Consider the following 23,749-nt stretch of genomic DNA (forward strand, 5'->3'; position numbering starts at 1 on the left):
CGGGTGACAGCGCGGACACTTGAAGAAAGGTTGTGATAGTAAGGGCTGGGGCCTAAACTATAAATAATCACAGGAGCCACTTATGCTGTGTAACTTCAGGGAATCGTCTCCATCGCCAATTGGCCGAAGTGAGCACGCCCCTTGCTATTTATTAACTCAGGGTCAGGTGACCATCACGTCATGACGTGATGTGACTATCACGTATCGCGACATTACAAATCTGTAGTCGGCATATCACCTCTTAATAGTTTAATCTAAAATAAACACACATAGTTGCGCTTGTGGGCTTCAAGGAATTTGATGAAGCACTATCAGAGCCCACTCAGAAGATGAACTATTTGCACTTTGCTTGAGTGTAAAGGCACGCGGCGTGGCGTTACAAGTGTCTCGCGGAACTTCAGATTCCCCTGCACATAATATCATGGTGTTAAATGCTGATACATATAATCTAACATTGCAAAAACAACTGTTTCTTCCTTCACTATCTCTGTAAATAGGCAATAATGTAAAGTTTTCACTTCTCAGAGACCTTAAGAATAGCTTTTCAGGTTTGTCAGAGAGTAAACGTAAATATGTGACTATTCCCTCTGTTTCATATACGATTGGAAGCCCATTATCACTGTGTATCATTCCTTTCATTTAAATTCCTGTCTTCTTTTTCTCTCCTCCCCACTGGGCTCATCTCTTTTCAGTCATTGACTCCTCTGGATGCTCCCTCATCTTCCAGCGCTTCATCTCCAGGCTGCTGTCTTCTTTGCTGGCTCCCCGTCACGAGAACCCATCTTCACCTCTCCCTCTGTCACTGGGGAAGCAAGAGTCCGCTTCTCTAACTGGTCATTATTTATAATACTACTGTTTTCTCCATTGTTAGTGTTATTTTCAATGACTTTTTGTCCAGTGCTTTGCCAAAAGCTGCTTTAATGTGTGACAATAATTTCAACAGCAACATTTTCCGGCTATCCATCTTGTTAGGTGATATGTCGTCACCTATAGAATTACAGAGCTGCCGGGGACGTTTTACCGAAAGCTTGTAATGAGAAAGCAGAAGGCTGCATCCATGACATCTCTGTTGTCACCCACACTGACAGAGAGCTGTGCGCCTACATGTGACATGTCCTTAAGAGGAGGCTCCAATGCCTGCAATATATCAAAATCACAGCCGTTGGAGGGATATGAAGACAAGGGGTGGGGGAGGGAGAAAATATTAACCAGGAACACCAATTCTGATTTGCTACAGATTTAACGAACCCTAATATGTGCACACATCGTCCAACTTTCATTTATTTTAATCAATATGCTTTCTGTAATCTCCAGAATGTGTCATTTCCTAATTTTCGAAAAAGGTGACATGTATCCTCATCTTTATTTTGGAAGTGAATGAATTATTCCTGCATAGCATATTAAAAAAAAAGACAGAAAGCTGCATTTTGCGACACCGTTTCTCCACTGGCAAGTAAGGAACAAGCCGGAATGAGATGCAGAATGAGCTCCAAGGCGGATTACGGCTGAGACATCAAATATTTAGCTCTCAGCTTCCATCGTGACCTCGCCTCTGTTTGCAAGGCGGCTTTCACGGGCAGCGCCAGCCAAGGGTGTACTGCTGGCAGGACTTAACTGGCAGCACCAAAGCTAACAAGAAAATGTGTACGCCTTAGGCCAGATGAAGAAAAAAGCTTAGCAAACACCGAGTTGCCGTCTATGCATGCATTGAACATGTGTAGGAAGGGATGATCAAATTCTGGGTCAAGAATCTGCTCAAAATGAATCTAGTTTTAAATTCTCTCTGAGAAAATGAATGTAAGCGTTTAAGGGAAAATAGTGTTAGCCAAGACTAAACTTATCACCTAATGTAAATATTGCTCGGGTTCAAATCTGAACAGAGATGTAATCTTGACAGTTATGTAATGGGAAACTGGAAAACAGATTTTGGCCCAGTCTACGTTGTATTAAAAGCGTGCAAAACAAGAAGGACATTGGTTGAAGATAGGTTGCAAATCATATATGGCCAGTCTGTCGCTTGAAAAGAAATTCTTGTGATAGAGTTTTAACGAAGGAATCCTAACATTCAATTCCTTTGTTAAAAACGCACTTCACTGATTTTGAGTTCTTTTTGCTGATAAGAAATTAAACACTTTTCTTTTGTCTCACATGAATTTTTTTTAGCATATAATGTCCTCATTTTTTATTGTATCACTGCTGTAAACATTGTAAAATCGTCTCCCTTCTTGGTCTTAATATGGAGTAAATATAGTTTGTACTGCTCCGCAGCAAACAAGTAGAACAAATGTTGTAGTTGCTCGTGTACCTAAATTGAATCTGAGTGTGCAAATAGCTTTGTGATTTAGAGCCAAAATGCACTCCTAACGTAATCCCCGCAATATCTACTTATCACATTATACAAAATGGTCATGCATAGTGTAGAGAAGCGTGGATCTCTTTCCTTGAAATACTTATTGCCCAATCATGTTCCTGTTCTTTCGCTGGAACGCCGGCTGTATCATTACCCAGTAAGTTTTAAAGAGGGCCCAGTGCATTCGGTTTGTGGACCTATCAAAGGCACTCCACGTAAAGGATGGAAACATTATTGTAATTATGTCTAATTGCTGCCTTTTATTTTCTTTGAACTTGTACCTTTTGAATGTTAAGGTTTCAACTGCCTCTGAAGTATTAACTGGTTATTTTACTGTCAATACCTTTCCTGTCCAGACTCATTTTTATTTGGGGACTACCTGTCTTTTTTTTTTTACACATTTGGCACATTTGGTCTTATTTTGCTCCGTAGTTCGCCCTCCATGTGGAGCAAAAGTGCATGAGTTATACAATTAAATGTAAACATTTTGTTGTCCGATCCAAAAGGCTAATTTCCCTAATGAATTACAATGAGACGCAGAAGTAAACACATGGGAAAATAGACAGAAATGTGCGGCAGCGCGCAATGGGCATCGCCTCGCATCTTTATTCATTTCAAAATGGCGACGCTTTGACTTTGTGTGCCTTTCATTGTTTTAAAACGGAGTTGCTTTCACAAAGTATTTACTTTTCTTCATTTCACACTGGCAAACCAATTGATTTGCTTTTCCGAAACTGCTGGGCCAGCAGCTGGTCATTCTCCAGTACCCAGATCACCCCCACCCCCACCCTCCCTTCCACCCCAGTGTTCACTTGCTCTCCTGTTTCCAGCCTTTCATCTCCCCACCATGAACCACTTCCCTTCCTGCTGTCTCTCGAGCACCGACCGCTTGATTTGCAGCCTCAAAATAGCTTTAACTTAACCGTGGGCAATGAACTCCGCTCTCGGAGGTTGCAGAGATTTGGTAGCTATGCATTTAATTGAAAACATGGAATTCATGCAAAAATTCCGACTCCGCTACGCAGTGGAGTTAGCTACTGCACCCACAACCTTTGGTAAAACAACTTTACCTTTACATGCTGGATAACATGTGACCAGTTCACAGGAGTGAACTTTGAGAAGTGCCGGGCAGTGACAGAGGTGATTGTTTTGGGGTAACCCCTGGCCTGGGGGGAAGGACCAGGCGGGTGCCTTGGGCACCGAGAGCATATCATGCTCAGTGATTCAGTGGTGGTCCCGTCCTCCTGGGACCGCCCCGTGCAAGGTTGTGGGCGGGGGTGCAATGCCAGCCAGGGACCAGCGGGGCGTTGGGGGACGCGATTCTGGACTTTAGTGAATATTATAGTATTAGCTCTCAGCTGAGCCGAGAGCCTACCCTTTTTGGAATGTTTTGATATTGGATACTATAATGTTCACTGCACTCTGGAATGCCATCCCATGGTGCTTTGCGGGGCCTTTGGTTCGGGTTGTGTTTTTGCCCTTGGCTGTGGTTCGGGTGGTCCTGGGAGGATGGGACCACCATCAGTCGTTCTGCGTGGTGTGCTCTTTGTGATCGGGGCATCTGCTTGGTTCTTTTCCTGGCTGGGTGAGGACACCAAGGTTGTTGCCTCTCTCACTGCTTGCTGCATTTTCATTTTCACTTTTGTGAGATGGCTGGATGTATATTAGCATGTATTGATAGTTACTTGTTGTTTAATCAAGGGTATGTGAGGTTTCGGTTTTATTAATTGGGGTGAGATGGAACGGAGTTGTGGAGCGGATTTCACTGAGTTTTTGATCAATTCCGCATTCCGATCAAGTCCTCGGCAGCTTGTTTCCGGTCCAGGGAAGGCATGGCTTGGCAGTTCGGGCTGGACTGTTCCCATGAGGCACAGGGTCAGACTGATTTGCATATGGCCATGTCTGAACTGGGGTGGTGTGGAGTGCAAAAAAAACGATGGATTTAGGCCCAGATCTCTGTACTGGGGTGAATGTATGACATTGTTCTGCATTCTGTCCATCAACTGTGGTTTTTGCAATTGTCACCCCGAGTGGGATGGGTATGCTCAGACGGGAGTCCCATGCACTCCACACCACTGGATTCAAGCAAGCCGGGCTCAAGACGGCTGGAATGCCAGGAACCGGTCCTCGGAAGCTTGAAATATAAATGACGGTGCATCCCTATGGCTATAGGGAATGCCACCTAGGGAACAGATATATGGTCCTTTCTAAAAAAGGTTTCTTCAGGTTTGTCAATAAAGCTTAGTGTGAACACACTCCTTGGTATTCAAAATGCGTTTTTATTTAAACTGTTGCGTCACAATTATGTTGAATAACATCCTTTCAATTCCTTAGTATATCTTCGACCCAGAATGCATTGTATATAACTTAACTATTATTTATAAATCCCAATGCATTTCGGCAAAAAATGCCTTAATCTGGGGGTTCTCTGAAAACAATGATATAGTGTAATCAAGAACTGTTTATGAACATAAAGAAGTCACAAAGTTTGTAGGTTCTTTAACATCCAAAGTGATTGTGCTCCAAAAGAAATATAATGATAACGATGGTGGTGAAACGTTAGTTGTGAAAAATTGGTCGTAAAAAATGGTGGTGCTGTCTTCGTAAAGGTTAAGTGTTTATAAATATAAATATAAAGGTGAACAAACTTAAAGCCTAATGTTGCAGGATCAAATACTACTAGTCAACGTTAGCATAGTTATTCTTATTACTGAATCGTTAACCCCAGTAAGTGGTGCATAGTAACTGCGCAATTTGTACATCGGGGATTCAGCGTGAGATGACAACTACTGCTGTTAATCTATTAGGTATAGTGGGTAGTGTTTTGTGGCATGCAAATGCGTGCTAGAAACTTTAAAAATGTCGCATGTGGTAGGTTCCAACATGCACTAACGTAGGTTTGACGGTTAACGCACTGTGTGCGGATGGATCGAGGAAGTTACATATACAGACTGGTTACCGCGTTGCAATAATGCTTACCAGTGAATTGCGGTATTTAAAGTATAAACGCCTTTCGCAGCGTGGTGCTGGCCTCTCTGTAACAGGTCTCGTAGAATGGCGAACAAGTTAGTTGGGGGTGTGTTTAAATGACGCATGCGCGATGTCTATTCAGTGCCATCAACAAGAGACTAGACCGTCAACAACAAATGTGGTTGCATTCATTGTGTTAAATAAAGTTATACACCAACGGAGTGGTATGTGATGTGTATTTCTCACGTGATATGTATTTCGAGCGTATTGAGGTGCACAAAGGTGTATCAAACATTAATAACAAATATTAATGACAGATGAAAAAAATATATACAATATATAAAATAAACACAAATTAATAAGTAAAGAATAGGGCTGATGATACCAGTTGGTGAACAAAGATCTCTATTAGTAGCAACTGAATTCCATAGGGTTTTTGAGACAATGAGGTTTCATGGAATCAAGGAGGGTAATCCAAAAGTATTCCCGCTGTAGTGGATATCTCTGCTTTCACGTTTTTCCATGCATTCTAATACACAGTATTTCAGTTGGCCAATATATGTTCTGCTTCCACAAAATGTTGAACCACTGTCGATTTCATGTGCTTAGTCTTTATGTTTGACTTGTGTTCATTCAAGCGTATTTTGATTTTTCTTTCCATCTGACCTATGTATATCTTGCCACATGGGCATTTGAGTGCATAAAGGACGTTAGATGAATGTTGGAACTGCAATAACTGCAACAGTTCATTCAAATACGCTTTCTAAACTTTCCTCTGAGTCCTCCCCTCCAAAACTCCTTTTTACTCATCCAAAAGCCTCCTCCTATTGCTAAGACCTAAAAAAATAAAATAAATCTTTCGCTCTTTTATCCCTCCACTATCCTTTTCAATCGAAATTAACAGACTAACATGCTCACTTCTCAAATTCCATATTAACGATACTAATATACTACCCAAATAACTGAATAACATATCCACTACTCAAATTACTTCATATTTTTATACTATGCTAATTTTCAACAGTAATCATTTATGGGTTCCGGAATGGCGTGCTACTCACAAGAAAAGCGATTCAACACCCATCAGGGGTAATAAGTGCTATATGAATGCAAATCTTTCTTCCCCTTTTATCCCTCTGCTATCCTTCTCACTCCAAGTAACTGGCTAATATCCACCACTGAAATTACTTCATATTGCACCATATTAATTCACCACTAATCCTTTGTAGGCTTTCTGAATAGCGTGCGCCAACAAGCGCTATATAAATACAAACATTTGTTCTCTTCAATCCTTCTGCTATCATTCCAAATCCAAATAACTGACTAACCAATCCACCACTTAAAATGTTCTTGCATGTTTCACTATACTAATTCAACACTAATCCTCTATGGGTCCCAGAGTAGCGTGCTACTCGCCGAAAAAGCGCTTCAACGCCTCGTCAGGGGTAGTAAGCGCTATATAAATGCAATTACAATACAATACAATACAATAACTACAAAATCAGATAAATCGAGCTTGGTCATTTACTTTGCCTAGATACCATCGGTCCTTCTGTATAAATAGTTATTTCATAGCATTGGAGTAGTTTACCATATCCTAGTGGCACTTGTAGTGTTGCGCCAGTGTTGCAACTGGAGCATTGAGGATCATTGAACTGTGCCTCAATATAGGGGTGTTATGGTGGTGCTCCCTATGAGTTTCCTGACTGTTGTTTTGTTCCGCACATCGTGGTGCAAAGTTAATAAATATGACCCCGGCCAGGTGTGAGGTCACATTGGAGACTAGGGCCGGCTGTGCATACCAAAGCCTACGTGGCAGCATAATTTGTTCCATGCCAACAGTCCCATTAATATCCACCTTGGATGTGTGCCGATGCTCATCTCCCGATAGTGCTGTAGTACCCCGACACAACAATGACGATGAGCAAGTCACGGCTGCCCAATAACACCGGGCTACCTCCCCTTGTTCTGTTGGTTTCTTAGCGCTTGGACGCCCCCGGGCAGCAATCGCGCTCTACAAATCGACATACAAATACAAAATACAAATACAAGTGTCTTCCCACTGGCCCGGCACTGTGTGGTGGTTGCGGGCATGGTGAAGAAGTATGCAGTGCTTGTGCCATGTGCCCGGTGCGGTTCCAAGCAACCCGGTGTACACAGCGCTGCTATCGAAGGCAACCCGATTTACACTCAACAAAAGGCGGAACCTATGTATCTGGGCTGGCTACCTCGGCCAGAAGGTATCCCTGCTATGGCGAGTGCCATGTGGTATCAGTGGTCAGCAGAGACAGGGTGGAGAAGTGCCCTCTGCTGGCCTACTTGAGCGAACGTGGTGGACCTGCTCAGGATTGTGGCTGCATTCACAAGGCATAAAAAAAAGAATATGTGGGAAACACAGAGTAGAGAAGAAGTTCTTTATGGTTAATGTGCTCATGGCTGAGTGTGCTGGTTAGCAGTCCAGTTCGGTGGGGAGCTGCCTTCAGTGATTAGCTATGGCTCTGAAAACAGTTGATACAGCTTACTGGACACAAGTATAAAGGGAAATAAAAAAACAGGGTGACTGGTAAAAAAGCCTGACAGGTGACACCTCATTCATACCAAAACCATGGCGAACATACCACCAGTGGAGATGTTCACAGTGGAAGGTGCCCCATTAACCTTGTCGGCAGGCCTGGTTCTGGCTCCAGGAGCATCAACGCCGGTGGGCAAGGGTGCGCCGAGCAGTGTTTCGCTGCTTTGAGGTCCGGCGCATCCACAACCAGCTGACTCATAGGTGGTCCGACATGCTGGACCAGGAGCAGAACCTGCTGAACCTGTTCGGTGTAGAGGTCGTGGGGCTTGGCGAGAAGCTAAATATAATACTATGGCGTGTTCTGTTCTGTGTTATTATTGCGAATATTATTTTTTCCCCAAACAGCAAGAATATTATGTGATTGTTATTCATCAAGACAGGTGCTCGTGCTACTAATCTTACTTGTTTGCAACATTGCGCTCGCTTCGGCTGATTATGTAAGAGAGGTTAGAGAACTTTAGTTAGGTAATGCTAGAGAGACTCCTTTCCTCTCTCCTGTCACTAAGATAGTGGTGGTAGGTAGTTAATATTATAGCTAGTTACTTAGTATTGGTTGGTAATATTTTAGCGGTCAACATGACATGTCCTCCATCATATGCTGCTGACTCCAGTCCTTAGAACCTTTTATAGTTTGTTAGTGAGTGAATAATATAGTAACTCAGCACATCAGCAACCAACACTTACAACCAACAATTTGGTGTATGCAATATACATGTGTCCATCTATGCATTTTTGAGGACTAAAATAAATGGAAATGCAGACATAGTGAACAATTGGCCCATCAAAAGGGGTTGATTCATTGATGATTGCAAATAAGATCGGAACTTAGAAGAAGCAAATATAATTTTTGGCAATTCATTCCAATGTCTTTTGAATAGGCGGCTAGGTGGTACTTAGGTTTAGGATTCTGGAATTGGAATGGAACACTGGATTAATAAATAAGGAGATAGGATGGTCAGCGATTTGCGATACTACTAGTTGATCAGATTAGATACAGGTCAATTTTATTGCAATTGTCATTTCTTGATAACAAATCTTTTTAGAGTGTTTTAAGAAATATTTTATATTTGTTTTCCACCAATCAATTGTTGTCTCTTTATTATGTCTTACATGATCAGCTTCCAGGTGCAAGAAGAAGATAATGGGATCTACTGAGGTGAGAGCTGGAGATGCCTCCTAGGGCCAGGATCACTCCTCTACAGATGGGTCTGCTGCTGGCCCCAGTAAGTCCTAAACTTACTATTCCTAAATGCCTTTTGTGAATATCGAAAGTCATAAAGTTAGGATTTTGTCACAGTTTAGGAGTAGTAAATAAAGGAATCCTTACTTTACTACTCCTAAATGCCTTTTGTGAATACAGAAAGTCGTAAAGTTAGGATTTTGTCTCAGATTACTTTTGTGAATTGGGCCCCAGATGAATGGGTGGTTGAAGGATGGGTGAAAGGTGAAAGAAAGGATGCCTGCCTGGGTGGGTGAAACTGTATAGGCAATAAGAATCCTCCGGGGGTTTATTGAGTCAAACTCATAGGAAAGCAAGGACGCATGGGTGGTGGTTTAGAAAAATTACAAATGTATTTTATTGGTGAAAGGATTGTTGAGCGATTGAGAAGAATGATTACCACGTTTACTTTGGAAGGTTGGATGCCTGGATGGTATTAGGTGGAGACTTTCACTGGATGAAGAGAATGTAAATGAAAAATGAACCGTGCCAGAGTAGCAAAGCCAAGGGTGAAGATAAGATTAGAATAAAAAACCTAAAATGATAGAAGAACAATACAATGATAAATGGAACAATCGCTGGGAAGAGAAACAAGGACTGTTTTTTTTCAAGGTTTTTCACTCAAGGTTGTATTTTAGAATACTCCCTTGACTCACAGTAGTTTGCAAGCACAACATATATATATATTGTGTATGTATACCCATAACCGCCCATTATCAATCGCCTCCCTCCTACTCCGAGGCCCACTCCCTACCTCTGTCATTTCGGCCGTGTCAGCCATGGTTGGCCTATAGGCTGCATGGTTGCACAATCAATCAATAGCACCTTATGTGGTCACATATATAATAATTCAGATCCACTATCATCTGCCTTGTAGTAGTCAGGGGGAAAGTGAAACTGAGCAGTTGGCATTGATATAACAGAGTATGGCCATAATAGAAAAATAAGATAATTGTGTAGTTGTAGACTGCAGCTGCCCCACCTGCAGACAGTAGTAAATAAAAATATTGTGAGTCTGCGACATGAGTATGTCTGACTAACGCGCACGCTGACTGAGCTGGCATGCCTATGAGGTTAATGTAGCTAAATAAGAGAGAGAGAGACGAAGTCTTGTCTACTCCATAGTGCCTAGTAGTAATACCTGAAACTCCCACAAATGTTAAAGGCCAAGGAAGTGGGAGGATACCACAAATGTTATGTACTGTGCTTGCTAGTGCTACTGTGCCACTATAATTTTATACGTATAATCAATTTTGTATTACTGTTTTGCTAAGAATATTGGTTACAATTGTCTTTTTTCTTTCTTGATATAGCTACTCCTTCCCAACCAAAATAATCAAACAGGGAGGAGTCACCAGCCACAGCCTGGCAACGGAAGCTGGGGGCCATCAATACGGAATATTGGTGGCTGGTGGGTCTGGCAGAGGAGGAGGAGGTGCGGCAGCTGTAGCCTCCTTAAATGCCTCGAGCCCCAGCCAGGCCCCCCACTGCCTCTAGTAGTACAGCTCCATGGTCTAGAAGCTGCCCGCCGCACTTATTCTTCGAACACTGCTGCCAACCCCAGTGCATGAAACAGCAAGCCATTTAAGCACCGCATGCTCCTCCGGATGGCACGCCTAGAGGAGCGAATAAACACCCTGGGGAGTAACAAGATCCGGAGAGTCCGCCGCTAGAACTCCGTCGCCTTGCCCCTTTTTTAATAATTTTTTTGGGTGGGTGGGAATTGGGCATTGGGGAAAAGTTGGGGTTTATGGACATTGAACTCTTATGATGGACATTGGTTCGGGTTAGGGAGAGGGGTAGGTCAGGTGTTGTGTTTTTTTAATTTGTTTATTTGTTAGGGGAATAAATTATTTCTAGTTTACATACAATGTAAACATTTTATGGGGTGGTTACTCTTTTACTTCACACAATTTCCTTTGCTGCAGCAGGTCAGCCAGTTTTTGAGTGAAATAATCTGCTGTTAGTGTAACACACCAACAGATAGAAGCGGTACCCTCACTTGTGACTTGTCTTACTAGTACTGTCAGTCTCTCCTTCTAGTCTATGCAGTCTGCAACTAAAACCCCTGTGGGCACGGAAGGGTGTGGGTGTTGTGAATTAATGAATTAATTTCCATATTATTAATTATGCCTCCCTCAAAATTCTTCTCTTACCTGTGATTGATGTTTATTCATACTTAGGCAAAGCGATGGCTGCAAGATGATGGTTTGGTTTACCAAGGTGACATGGTGTGGTTAGAAGTAGTAGTAGACACTGACAGTAGCATTTGCAAAAAAAGAAAATGAGACAGTCAGTCACCTGTGGGAATGAGTAGTAGAAGTACAGTACACAAGAAGACAGCGAAACAAGAAACCATGATGATGATAAGCAATGCTAAAGTAAAATAAACCAAAATGCCTGGAGGGCTAGCCTACTACAAGTTACAAACTGAAGTTGACTCTAGCTATGATGATGAAGCAGGCAAGCCGCTTTGTAACCTTTAGTGCTAGAACTAGAATGATTGATGGCCCGATGTTGGCAACCAATTATATTATTATGATGTATTTTTTATGTTCCTCTGGAAAAAAAAATGAATGTCAAATGCTGTGCATGGGTGGGCAATCTAACATTGCCAGTGTGGGCTAAAGTGAAGTATATATACTTAGAGCAGAAGAAGATCCTCGCCCTGCCATGAGTTAGTGTTGCTTTCAGAAAAAGGAAATGCATGCATGATGATGACTTGATGAGCAGTACTAGACTAATAGTACTGGGCAGCAGTATATTATTAATTATTATTATGCAATGCCTTGCCTGTCTGACCCCAGACATACATAATTTTATGTTCTGTTGTACTGGGCTTCCTTTTAAAGCTAGGAAAGAAAATAAAAAAATATCTGATATATATATATATATATGATATAAGCAAACATAATCATCAACAACACACACAGTTGTAATGATTGAAGATGAAACATGAATCAAATGAAATGCTACTGTAATTATTGTCAAACTGGAGTTGTTTCTCAGCAATCATCTTGGTCCTTCCTTGAACTGTCCATCCGTCAATCTTGGGTGCCTGCCTGGCGGATGCGGTTTGATAAGGTAAGTGTGAATTGTTTTTCCCAGTATAGCATAGGGTAAAGGCTGTCCTGTAAGTGTAGATGGAAAAACAAGGCTATTGAAAAATCAACTAGAAAAGAAAGGAAAACTGCATAAATTAAATTAAAGAGGAGTGCAACAAGAAAACTTTCAGAGGCGGCATGGCTAAAACATGTCTACTCTGTTTCCAGCAGTTATCTCCAACAACAGGAGCAGGCCCGCCCACCTAACCTCTACTTCGCTTAGATTTTGAGCCAGACCGCACTGAGCACACACACACAGCAACATAACATTTTCCAAATTAAGTAACAAAATCAATGCACTGCTGTCAGTCATACCACCACACTCTCCCCCACCACTCCACAGGCATGTAGGTTTGTTGTTGTTTACCTTTGAGGCCACTTCATGAAATGCACCAAGTTATTCCATCAATCATCTCTGATCCTACTGACTGACTGCAAGTATTGTATGGTCATGGTGTCCAACTCTGTAGTGTCCCAAGTGAGTCCAGAAAATGCAATGGATAGGCCTGCAGTAGTACAATTTTGTTATTGAACAACAAGAAAGGAAATATTGACTTGGGTCATTTTTTTGTGTGTAGATTAAATACTAGTAGACATTATGTACAACAACAACACAAACACCAATCACTCAGAATCAGCGTGCAATGCATGCCATCATTTACCTGTTCTTCCGGTGCAGTCGCTCTAGCTTGGAAAGTAAGATAGATATATAGTCAGGTTCTTTGGATGGACTCAAGGCAGGCAAACATTTCACATTTGTTGTACTTACTTCTTCACTGACTGCACAAAGTTGCAACTCTAATCTGGAAAAAAAGAGTAAGATGGTGGTGATGGATTTGTTGTGATTTGAACCAGAAAGACAGTGACACACACAAATAATAAAAGTAAATAATATTCCTTAGCTATATCTTTTTGGGTAGCTTTTTTGGGGCATCAAAGCAAGAAAGGAAGTAACTTGAAAGCCTAGTTGTCAGGGAAGTAGAGCTCATCCTCAAACTAGGGGGGGTTCACCCAGAAGTATGTCCTCTAACACACCTGAGTTGCTGTCAATATGTTCCTGCTGTGCTACTTCAGGTATAGTATAATCCAGTGGTATAAAGTGCTGATTCATTTTGATAAGGGTTAACATCTCCACATTTTGGGGCAAGAGACTGGTCTTTCTCACTGTCAGAACGGCACCAGCAGCACTGAAAACATGGTCAGAAAAAACACTAGCGACAGGGAAAGCCAGATAGTTTATCGCCAGCCTGCTGAGCACTGGCCATTGGGGGCTTTTCCTGTACCAATACAGCAATGGGTTTTGATCAAAGTAGACCTCTGTTGGGTCATCCAGATAGGCCAGGACCCTCCGCTCAATGCTCAACCTCTTTTGCCTTTGCCTCAGCATTGAACGTAAGCCCTTGATGTAGAAACCATTCCTGTGCTGATTTGGGGCTGATCCTCCAGTTCTTTTGTTGTTGTTGATGTTTTTCTTGATGTTAGTAGTTTTGGCTGCTATGAGCCAACCACACTGCCCTCTGGCTCTGAAGATGAGCTTGAAGCTGGCTGCCCTGTAGTACTTATTGTGCCCTCGAGTAGGGGGCCTCTAATTGCCGGTCGTTCGATTCTAGCTGACTGGCTTCCACAGGTATCCAAGTTTTGTAGTTGGCAACATCCCTGTCTGAAAAAGGAATGAAAGTGTGCAGTAATGGTTTGTACCGTGGATCCAGAATTGGGGCACAAATGTAATGGTTGGATGACACAATACCTCTTTGCACCCTTGTAATTTCAGATAAGCGAAGGGTTACACTCTCAACCAACTCTAATGCTTCTTTTTTTCCTCCACACCTGCCTACATTGCAGACACCCCCTTCAGCTGAGGGTGGCAGTGGTGAACCAGAGGGTGCTGTGAGGAACCGGAGGGTGACAGTGGTGACCCAGAGGGTGGCAGTGGTGAACCAGAGGGTGCTGTGATGAACTAGAGGGTGGCAGTGATGAACCAGAGGGTGGCAGTGGTGAACCAGAGGGTGCTGTGATAACCAGAGGGTGACAGTGATGAACCAGAGGGTGGCAGTGGTGATCCAGAGGGTGGCAGTGGTGAACCTGAGGGTGCTGTGATGAACCAGAGGGTGGCAGTGATCAACCAGAGGGTGGCAGTGGTGAACCAGAGAGTGGCAGTGATAAACCAGAGGGTGGCAGTGGTGAACCAGAGGGTGACAGTGGTGAACCAGAGGAAGGCAGTGGTGAACCAGAGGGTGCAGTGATAAACCAAAGGGTGGCAGTGATGAACCAGAGGGTGGCAGTGGTGAACCAGAGGGTGGCAGTGGTGAACCGGAGGGTGCTGTGATGAACCAGATGGTGGCAGGGATGAACCAGAGGGTGGCAGTGGTGAACCAGAAGGTGACAGTGGTGAACCAAAGGGTGGCAGTGATGAACCAGAGGGTGGCAGTGATGAACCAGAGGGTGGCAGTGATGAACTGGAGGGTGGCCGTGATGAACCACAGGGTTGGGAACAGACTGGACACTTGAAAACAACATGGTCATAACCGTTGCGACCACACAAGTAAGTTCGCATTCCCGAACTTGTAAAAAACCATTGCAAACTGGCAAAAAAAATCCACAAGTTTGTGGATTTTGCGAAATTTGCGAATCGCAGTTACGATTTCGAGCCAATTCGCGTACTGCGAATTCGCAAATTTCGCCCATACTTATAAAATAGAACCGACTGGGAACCTTCCATTTAGGGCAGATGGCTGCCATAAATTCAAGAAAACCCACCGATTCTGCAAAAGAAAAAGGGATGGAGGTCCAGCACTAACATTTTAGCCAGCTTCGCGTTCATACTGCCCCGCCGACCTAAACATGCTGAGAATGGTAGCCTGGATTTTTTTATTTTCTAGTGCCACTGATGCAGGTGACTTGTTGACGCCAGATGTAAGGGTCAATGCAAGCTTTTTCATTGGTGTACTCTCCTGCCTTGAACCCCTTAGTGTCTCAGTCTGCCTCTTGTGCCATTGCGATGTTGCTGTTGATGATGTGGGTGGTACCACTGCATTGCTGGGGACAGGGCTGCTTTGTGTAACAGGGAAAATATCTTCCTCTTGTTTACCTTCCCCTGTGATCAGTTCTTATTCTTCCTCCCCTCCACCAACACGTGCAGTTTTTCGTCCGCTAATGTGCGCCTCCTACTGTATCAAGTGGTGTTTTCTCGGATGGGTTGTTTGGCCTCTAGTACAATAGTTTGTACCAAGCTTACCCCAACTAACACCTTTTCCACAAATGGAGCATATAGCAATGCTCACCTTCTTTTTGCTAACCAAAAAAGTTCCATACTGGGAAAGTCAATTTTCTTTTTCTAGTGCTGCTGCTGCCACTTGCAATGTCAGATGAACTGGTAGTGGGGGTGATATTTGACTCTCTGTAGTACCTTCTTCTACTGAGGTGGTTGTGGTGGATGTAGGTCACTCCTGGCAAAATAAGGAAGCTAGAGATGCTGTTGGTGGTATCATCTGTGTTGATGGTATCCGTGCCACATCCCTCAAAGGAATTTGGGATAGGGTAATGTCGGACTCCTCTGGGGCAGGACTAATGTCCATGATGACTGACTCGTCATCATCCTCCTCTTCTACATTTACCACCTTAACTCTAAGGCTTTCTGGAACCTTCCTTTTCCCTAGCCTTGTCTCATGGTGTGTCTCACTTTCAGACCTAGGGGGCTTCCAAGTGGCGTCTAGATCATCAGAAGGGGGGATTTCAGAAGACGTTGATAGACTAACCTTCCTTTTCCTTGCTGAGGATCTTGAAGACTATGTATCTGAAAGAGTGGCTTGCTCTTCTTCTTCCTCTGCATGAAGCTCGATCTCCTCAACTGCCCCTAAACCCCACGAGAAACTGGAAACTACTTAACATTAAAAAACTGAATCAAGTGCTAACAACTAGCAAACCCTCCCAGGACCAAAACGTGGAAAGTCTCGCTGTAACCACAAACCAGTGGCTAGAATCCGCAGCCAACCAATGCCTCCCCCTACCGAAGGCAAATAAAAACTTCCACCGCCCCCCAGCCCCCTGGTTTAACGAACTTCTCAAAGTTGAAAATCTAAATGTAAAGCACTAGAAAGAAACTGGCGCAAAGATTACAGCCCTGAAAAAAAGATTACATACAATAAGGCGAGAAACGCATATCACTCCTCTTGCATCAAAGCACGGGCCCTATACATGGCAAACTCCATCAATAATGCCACAAAGAAAGCAAATACTCTATTCAATACAGTAAAGGACCTAGCTGGGGCCCAAACAACTGCTAATGCCCATCCCCTAACTAAAAAACAATGTCAGGACCTTGCGACATTTTTTAATGATAAAATTGAGAACATTATCATCAACATCACGACCAGGCCCCTCAGCAACTGCTCACACCAGGATATCCCCATGTCATCAGACAAAGTAAACACCTTGGAAAACTGGCCCCTGGTAACTATGGACTCCCTAAAAACCTCCCTAAAGTCCATCTCATCAGGCTCCCCCTGCGACCCTCTCCCTGTGAGTATTTTAAAACAACTTGATCCTACCCCCCTGACTGCCATACCAGACATGCTTAATGCTTCCCTCCAAGCCTCCACCATTCCATCAAATTGGAAGCATGCAGTGGTAACCCCACTACTGAAAAAAACGTCATCCGACCCCACAGTTCTCTCAAATTATCGACCTATATAACTGCTTCCCGCCTTTTCAAAACTCATGGAAAGGCACATACACTCCGCCCTCACCACTTTTTCAGAGGACAACAATCTCCTCCACCCCTCACAGTCAGGCTTTAGAGCAGGATACTCCACGGAGACTGCCCTACTGGGTGTGACGGAAAAAATTCGACAACTGCTGGACAAGGGTCAAACGGTCGCACTCATTCTTTTAGATTTGAGTGCGGCGTTTGACACAATATCACACAGAACTCTTCTGGCAACCCTAGAGAAAAACGGCATTCGCAATGACGCCTTACAGTGGATCAAGTCCTTTCTTTCCGAAAGAACCTTTCAGATTAAATCCAGTATCGCAAGCTCAGACATCTTGCCCGCTCCACATGGAGTACCACAAGGTTCCATCCTGAGCCCGCTGTTTTTTTACTTGTACCTTAGACCACTGGCCGACCTGGCAGATGGCACAGGCCTGACTTTAATGACCTACACTGACGACTCCCAAATTATTTTCTCCCTCTCTGTACTCAAAACAGGACTCCGGAAAATTTTCAACTGGATGACTACCAACCAGTTGAAAATAAATGGGGATAAAACTGAGGTACTCCTACTAGGACGAAACAAGGAACTCTGGAACCCCTCCCACTGGCCGCCTAAGCTGGGTAACATTCCCCCGCCAGCTACTCAGGTAAGAAACCTAGGGGTCATTATAGACGATACTCTGTCTATGAAACAGCAGGCAAACAAAGTCGCAGGACTCTGCTTCACCATAATAAAATGGTTAAAGAAAATCATTTGGATGCTGCCCCCTGACACGCAAAAAACCGTAGTCAACGCACTAGTAACATCGCGTATTGACTACGGAAATACCCTCTATCTTAGCTCTAACTTAGCAGTAATCAAGCGACTCCAAATGATTCAAAACTCTGCTGCATGACTCTTGCGTAGGATTCCAAAGGCTGAAAGAGTATCAAAACACCTGAACGAACTACATTGGCTCAGGGTTGAACATCGGATCAGCTTCAAAACCCTGAGCTACATGTTCAAAATTAAAAACAAAACGGCTCCCTCCTATCTACAAGCCTTAGCCTCCCCCTACCTGCCAACAAGAAACCTCCGCTCCCAAACGGCCTCGAACTTCGCCGTTCCCAGATTTAAATTACAAAGAACTGGCGGGAGATCCTTTTCTGTCAGAGGCCCAATTTTATGGAACTCACTCCCCCTGCATATCCGGAAAGAGGATAGCTACACTAAATTCCGGAAATACGTAAAAACCTGGCTGCTTCAGAAACAACTGTGCTAATCAACCAACTCAGCATTTTCCTTTGACCAACTTAATGTCAAAGGCGCCGGGAAACCCTTGTTGGGTAGCTGAGCGCCATACAAATGCAAAAAAAAAAAAAATACTATTGGGGTGGTTGCAGCTGTTGTTGCTCACTTATCTAAGTTTTCTGCATTGATTGGGTACTATTTTACAATAACAATAAGTCAATTTCAACATCACTGATCATCGGCGTTGGACTCGTGATTAGACTTGCTGCCTCTGCGACAGACATTGGCTTGGGCCTAGGTTGGTGGAGTGGGTCCACTGATGGGGGATGCTGCTCCCCAGCTTGCTCCCTGGACACCACTGCTGCAGGCGCAATTTTATGTTTCCCAAAAAAGGTCTTAGGCGGCATACTGGCCTTGGTAAGTGGAAGTGCCTTCTTCTCACTGGCAACTTTCTGGGTACTGGACCTGATATCTTACTTTATTGACATCTTGAAGATGTCAGCAGCACACAGTGGCACAAGTTGAAGATATGTCTGTGGTCACAAGTCATGTGAAGTCGTGCGCAGCAGGACTTCTGTCTGGCAGTACAATTGGTGGTGTTCTTTCCTCCTCTTTTGTGAACCTAAAAGCAAAGAAGCAGGAAGAACATCAGTGAAAGGTGGCATTCATTATTGTGATTCGATTACTACTAGTACAAACAAACAAATATAATATATAACATAGTGTGTGGTCACACTTGTTAGTGTTATTAAAATTATTAAGTTTATTACCTCTGTTAATAAAAAAAGATAACAATACAGTGTAGCCATTTGTGAGACTTTGACAACAACAAGGGCTTTCATGGTGTACTATAAGTACACTGAATGAATGAATTTAAATTTCTATAGCGTGCAGCTACCATGAGGCCTCCTAGTGCTTATGGACCGGGCAAGCAGAGAAGCATGCCATGTTAGTGCGTATATTGAAAAGATAGGGTTTTGAGAAGAATACGGAAGGCCAGTAAGTTTAGTTCCCCCTGAAGAGTGGGGGGAGAGAGTTCCAAAGGTTTAAATGCATTCAGGGAGAAGGAGCGCCCACCCCTTCTAGATATTCGTACTTACCTTGGGGTGGCAAGAAAAGCAGAGCTGTATTGAAGATTCCTAGAGGGTTGGTATGGAGTGACCAGGGACTGGATGATGGCTGGACCAGATTTCCATATGGCTCTGTGAGCCAGGGACAAAGCCTTGAACTGTATCCTTGCCCGTATTGGGAACCAGTGAAGATTGCTTAGTGCCGGTTTTGCTGATTGTTTCCGAGGAATCTGAAGAAGTTGATGAGCCGCACAATTCTGGATCACTTGTAGTTTCTGAATTGTGGACTAGGGGGCACCCCAAAACAGCGCATTCCCATAGTCCAGGTGGGACAGTATAAGGGCTTGCACAATAATCCTTCTCGCCTGGAAAGGGAGCAGGGTAAGGATCTTTTGTAACATTCTCATCAGGCCAAAATAGATGGCAGAGCTTAGTGGCCAATGCCCACATGCATCAAACTGAATTGCATTCGCAAACCGTGCGAATCGCAAAATTCGGCCGTTAGCGAATGCAATTCATTGATTTGAGATGCATTAAGCTTTTTTGTTTTTTTTCGCAATTTAAGAAATCGCAATTTATTTGCGATTTCTTAAATTGCGATTGCATTTAAGAAATCGCAATTTTGCGATTTCTTAAAGTGCATTTTAGAAAGTTTCATTTTACACACACACATTCCCATAGGAATCAATGAAAAGGGATTCCTTAATTGCGATTCGCAAATTGTGAATCTCAATTAAGGAAAATTAGGAAATCGCAAAAAAATTGCGATTTCTTAATGCATAGTCATTTGCGAATTCTTAATTGCGATTCCTTAATTTTCGCAATTAGGAATTCGCAAACGGGAACATTGATGTATGTGGCCGTTAGTGATTGAAACAATCAAGCCACATGCCCAAGCTCTTAATCTGCTGCTTTGGAACTGGGGTAGGGCAGAGACAGGTCGGCAATATGAAAGCCGACGAAGGTGATAGAGGTTTGCTCAGAAGCATCAATTTGGTCTTGTCCCCATTTAGCTTAAGGTGAGAAAGTTCCGTCCATTCTGCTACCGCCTCTAGGCAGGGACCTAGAGTGCAAGATGACCCTTGAGATTGGTTAAATGCCATAATCAATTGAGTGTCATCTGCGTAGGTAATGATCTTTATGCCGAATGGCTGGACAATCTCAGTCAAGGGAGCCATATAGGTTTTAAAGAGTGTGGGGCTCAAAGAAGAACCTTGGGGAACCCCACAACGAAGAGGTCACCGGTTTGATGTGGCAGTTCCATCAAAGACTAAAAGGTCACTTAGCAAGGACTAGAACCAGGTAAGTATGATCAGCAGTGTCAAAGGCGGCACTGAGAGCTAAAATAATGATTGCTGCTGAGCCGCCCTGGTCCAGAAGTCTCGTTGCCTCCTCTGTTACTGCTAGAAGGGCTGCCTCTGTCCCAAGCTGAGGGTGGAATCCTGTTTGAGAGACACGGAGCAGGTTGTTGGATTCCAAGTACTGCATAAGAGTGGTATTTATGTGTCTCTCAATCAGATTGCCAGTCAGGAAAGGAGAGAAATAGGTCGGTAATTGGCCATATTGGAGTGATCTAAATTGGGTTTTCCAGAAGGGCTCTAACCTGAGCACACTTCTGGTACTGAGAGCTGTAGACTCAGTCTGTGAGGACGGGAAAGGCAGACATATCAAGTGAATTTTTGGGTGGAAATATTCGGCCAAGTTGTATCAGCGGTTTAGTGCTCCCTCAGTATTAGGAGGTTTTTGCGGCATGGTAAAGAGAGATTTGGCAATGCGAAAAATCTCATTAGGTGAGTTAGCAGCTGCACTGATCCTTTCCTCATAAAAGGTGATTTGGGCAATTTTAAATTCTGCTTTATGACGCCTAATTGCCTCTCTATGATCAGATTTCCTCTCTTCTGCTAAATTCTGTCTCCGCCTCCTTTCTAATCTTCTGCAGGTTTGCTTTAGCTCCCTTAATTTAGGGGAAAACCACAGGGCTGTTTTTTGTTTGAGTTTCTTATGGATGGGCTTTTTAGGAAGTATTATATCCAGGGAGCTTTGGATCCAAGTTGTTATTGGCCCGCTCAGGGTTAGGATCACTACAAGGTCTGGTAGCATCGAGAACTGTGGTCCATTGGCTAGTGGAGCGATTCAACCATTTCCTTTCTAGCATCAAGGTAGCGCTCTGGAGAGGAATAGGTGCCATAGTCTCCCAGACCAGAGGGATTAGCGAGTGGTCAGTCCAGGGGAGGGGGATAGGAGTGCCTACCGAAAGATTATGCTCATTACTAAACACAAGATCGAGGAGATGGCCCTTGACATGCGTAGGGGCAAATCCTTTCTGTCTTAATTGAAGTGCGTAAAGACTTGTTAATAACTCATTGGCCAGATGATAAGAAGGATCATCCAAGTGGATATTAAGATCCCCCAGTATGGTAAAATGAGCTGGGGTTAGAGCTAAGTTGGCAATAGATGTGGGAAGAGCCCTAAGAAATGGTCCTATGGGTCCTGGGGGTTGGTATTGCCGTAAACCGGAGAGGGTGCTAGTGGGTGAGAACTCTAGGGAGAAGTTCATGCTCTCACAGTCTGGTAACCCGTCCATGGAGGACCAGAAACAGAAGTTGTCTTTAAATATAATGGCTAGTCCCCCGCCTCTTCCTGTCACATGATCCACCCTTTGTATTAAATAACCAGGTGGAAGGGTTTGAGTAAAGACTGGATCAACTTCATCTTGTAACCAAGTCTCAGTCAGGAATAAAGCGTCTGGTTTGAGATTCTCTAGTAAGAGTGCTAGTTCAACTGAGTGTTTAGGGAGAGAGCGGCAGTTTAGGAAGAAGAGTCTTAAGGGAAAGCCTGATGAAAGCGCATCATTACTGTAGGGTTGAAGCTTAAAGTTGCAGTAGGAGCAACAAGAGGGACTATTAGCAATATTTAGTGAATGTAGACAGTTAATGTTAATTTCCCCTCTCATATCGAATAGAGTTTGAGCAGTATAGAAAAAACATTTTCTTTTTAAAATTACCAGGGGTCGTGGCCAATGTTCCCTCTAATTTTTTTCCTCTGTGTGCGGCAGTATAAGGTCTCTGTGCGCTGCAACTAAGGCTATGTGCGCCTGAAACCAGACCACGTATGTGGTGCAGCGCCAAATATCACTCTAAACCTTTGCTTAAAAAAGTGAAAAGAGTGCATTTCCACACATGTAGCGCCACATGTAGTGTCTTAAGGCAGGTTTTCAATTTAGATATACACACAATTACATGAATTGGTTACACAGGCAAGTACACTTTGGGTTTAGAAAAGCACAAGACTCCAATGGTGGTATCATAATAAGATGTTACTGAAGATCCTCAGCTCAAGGACTGTTCATAGGGTGGGGAATGTTGGGAGCTTATACAAGTTCACATACATACACAATTAGATAACATATTAACAATTAGACGTGCAAGCTATGGAGTAATGTCTGGATATCCCGCCAGAGATAGTTTGTCACCAGTCCAAAAATGAGACTCTTACAGCAAGTCGCCGTAACAACTTTTGGGTTAAAGTAACTTGTGGTAAAGTTGCAGTCGGGGTAGTGAATGCTTTGCAAACGCTGGTCATTGTTGAGACTGCGATGTAATGGTTTCCCGTGATTAAAATTTGTGCTGGAGAGAGATGTTTGTCTGGTTGCAGTTTTGACTCATCAGAAAGTAGTACAGATGGTTAATATGCCGGTTACAAAAATGTGTAACATACACATAACAAAACTGTATTTTATGTGGATAGTTCAGTAGGTTACTGCTTTTGTTGTAGAGAACCTTTTGTTCCTTGCAGTTCATAAGTTACAATAATGATATAGGACAGTAACCTATGAAGTGTTGAAGAGCTGCTTGCAAACTGCATGGTATAGGTTAAAGAGTTGTGTTTTTTCCTTATCTTTCACTATACTAATGATAGTAAAAAGGGTTGGTTTGGGTTGAAATACTTTCTCATTAGTAAAGACAACAGTATGTGGGGTCTTTATTTTCCTAATTGCGTTCAACGAAGGGCCATCAAATGTATTTCCATTGATGTCTTCTGGCTGTGGCAGAGTTAATGTTCCTTGGTCGCTAAATGCAGACTGATGTTCATCAATTAGCTCTTCTTGGGTTAATTGCCCCAGATGAATCTGAGATTTAAGTAGCAGATTGCTCATGCCCTACAGGATCATCAGCCAGATTGATGGTCTCAACTTTCCGTTGCCTGTACTAGATCTGTATGGTTTGCTAGTAAAATTGAGCGCAGCCAGGAGTTCTCTGCTTCCTCAATGGAGACAAAGATGGAATTGTTTGTCTGTGGATAGCGCATGTTAGAGTGGGGTCTTGGTGTTGAATAAGAATAGCTTGGTACGTGAACCTGGGCCTGTATCATGATAAATTTATCTACTGACATTTCACTGTTTCCAGGTGCTGTTACTTTTAAATTCATAGATTGACTTATGCTGGACCGTTGATCTGGATTCAATAGTGAATCTGACTTTTGAGGAATAAGTGGATTGGCAGTTCTGCAATATTTTCTTCTG

Source organism: Lissotriton vulgaris, chromosome 3_1 (assembly GCF_964263255.1).
Source record: "Lissotriton vulgaris chromosome 3_1, aLisVul1.2, whole genome shotgun sequence".
Classification (NCBI taxonomy): Eukaryota; Metazoa; Chordata; class Amphibia; order Caudata; family Salamandridae; genus Lissotriton; species Lissotriton vulgaris.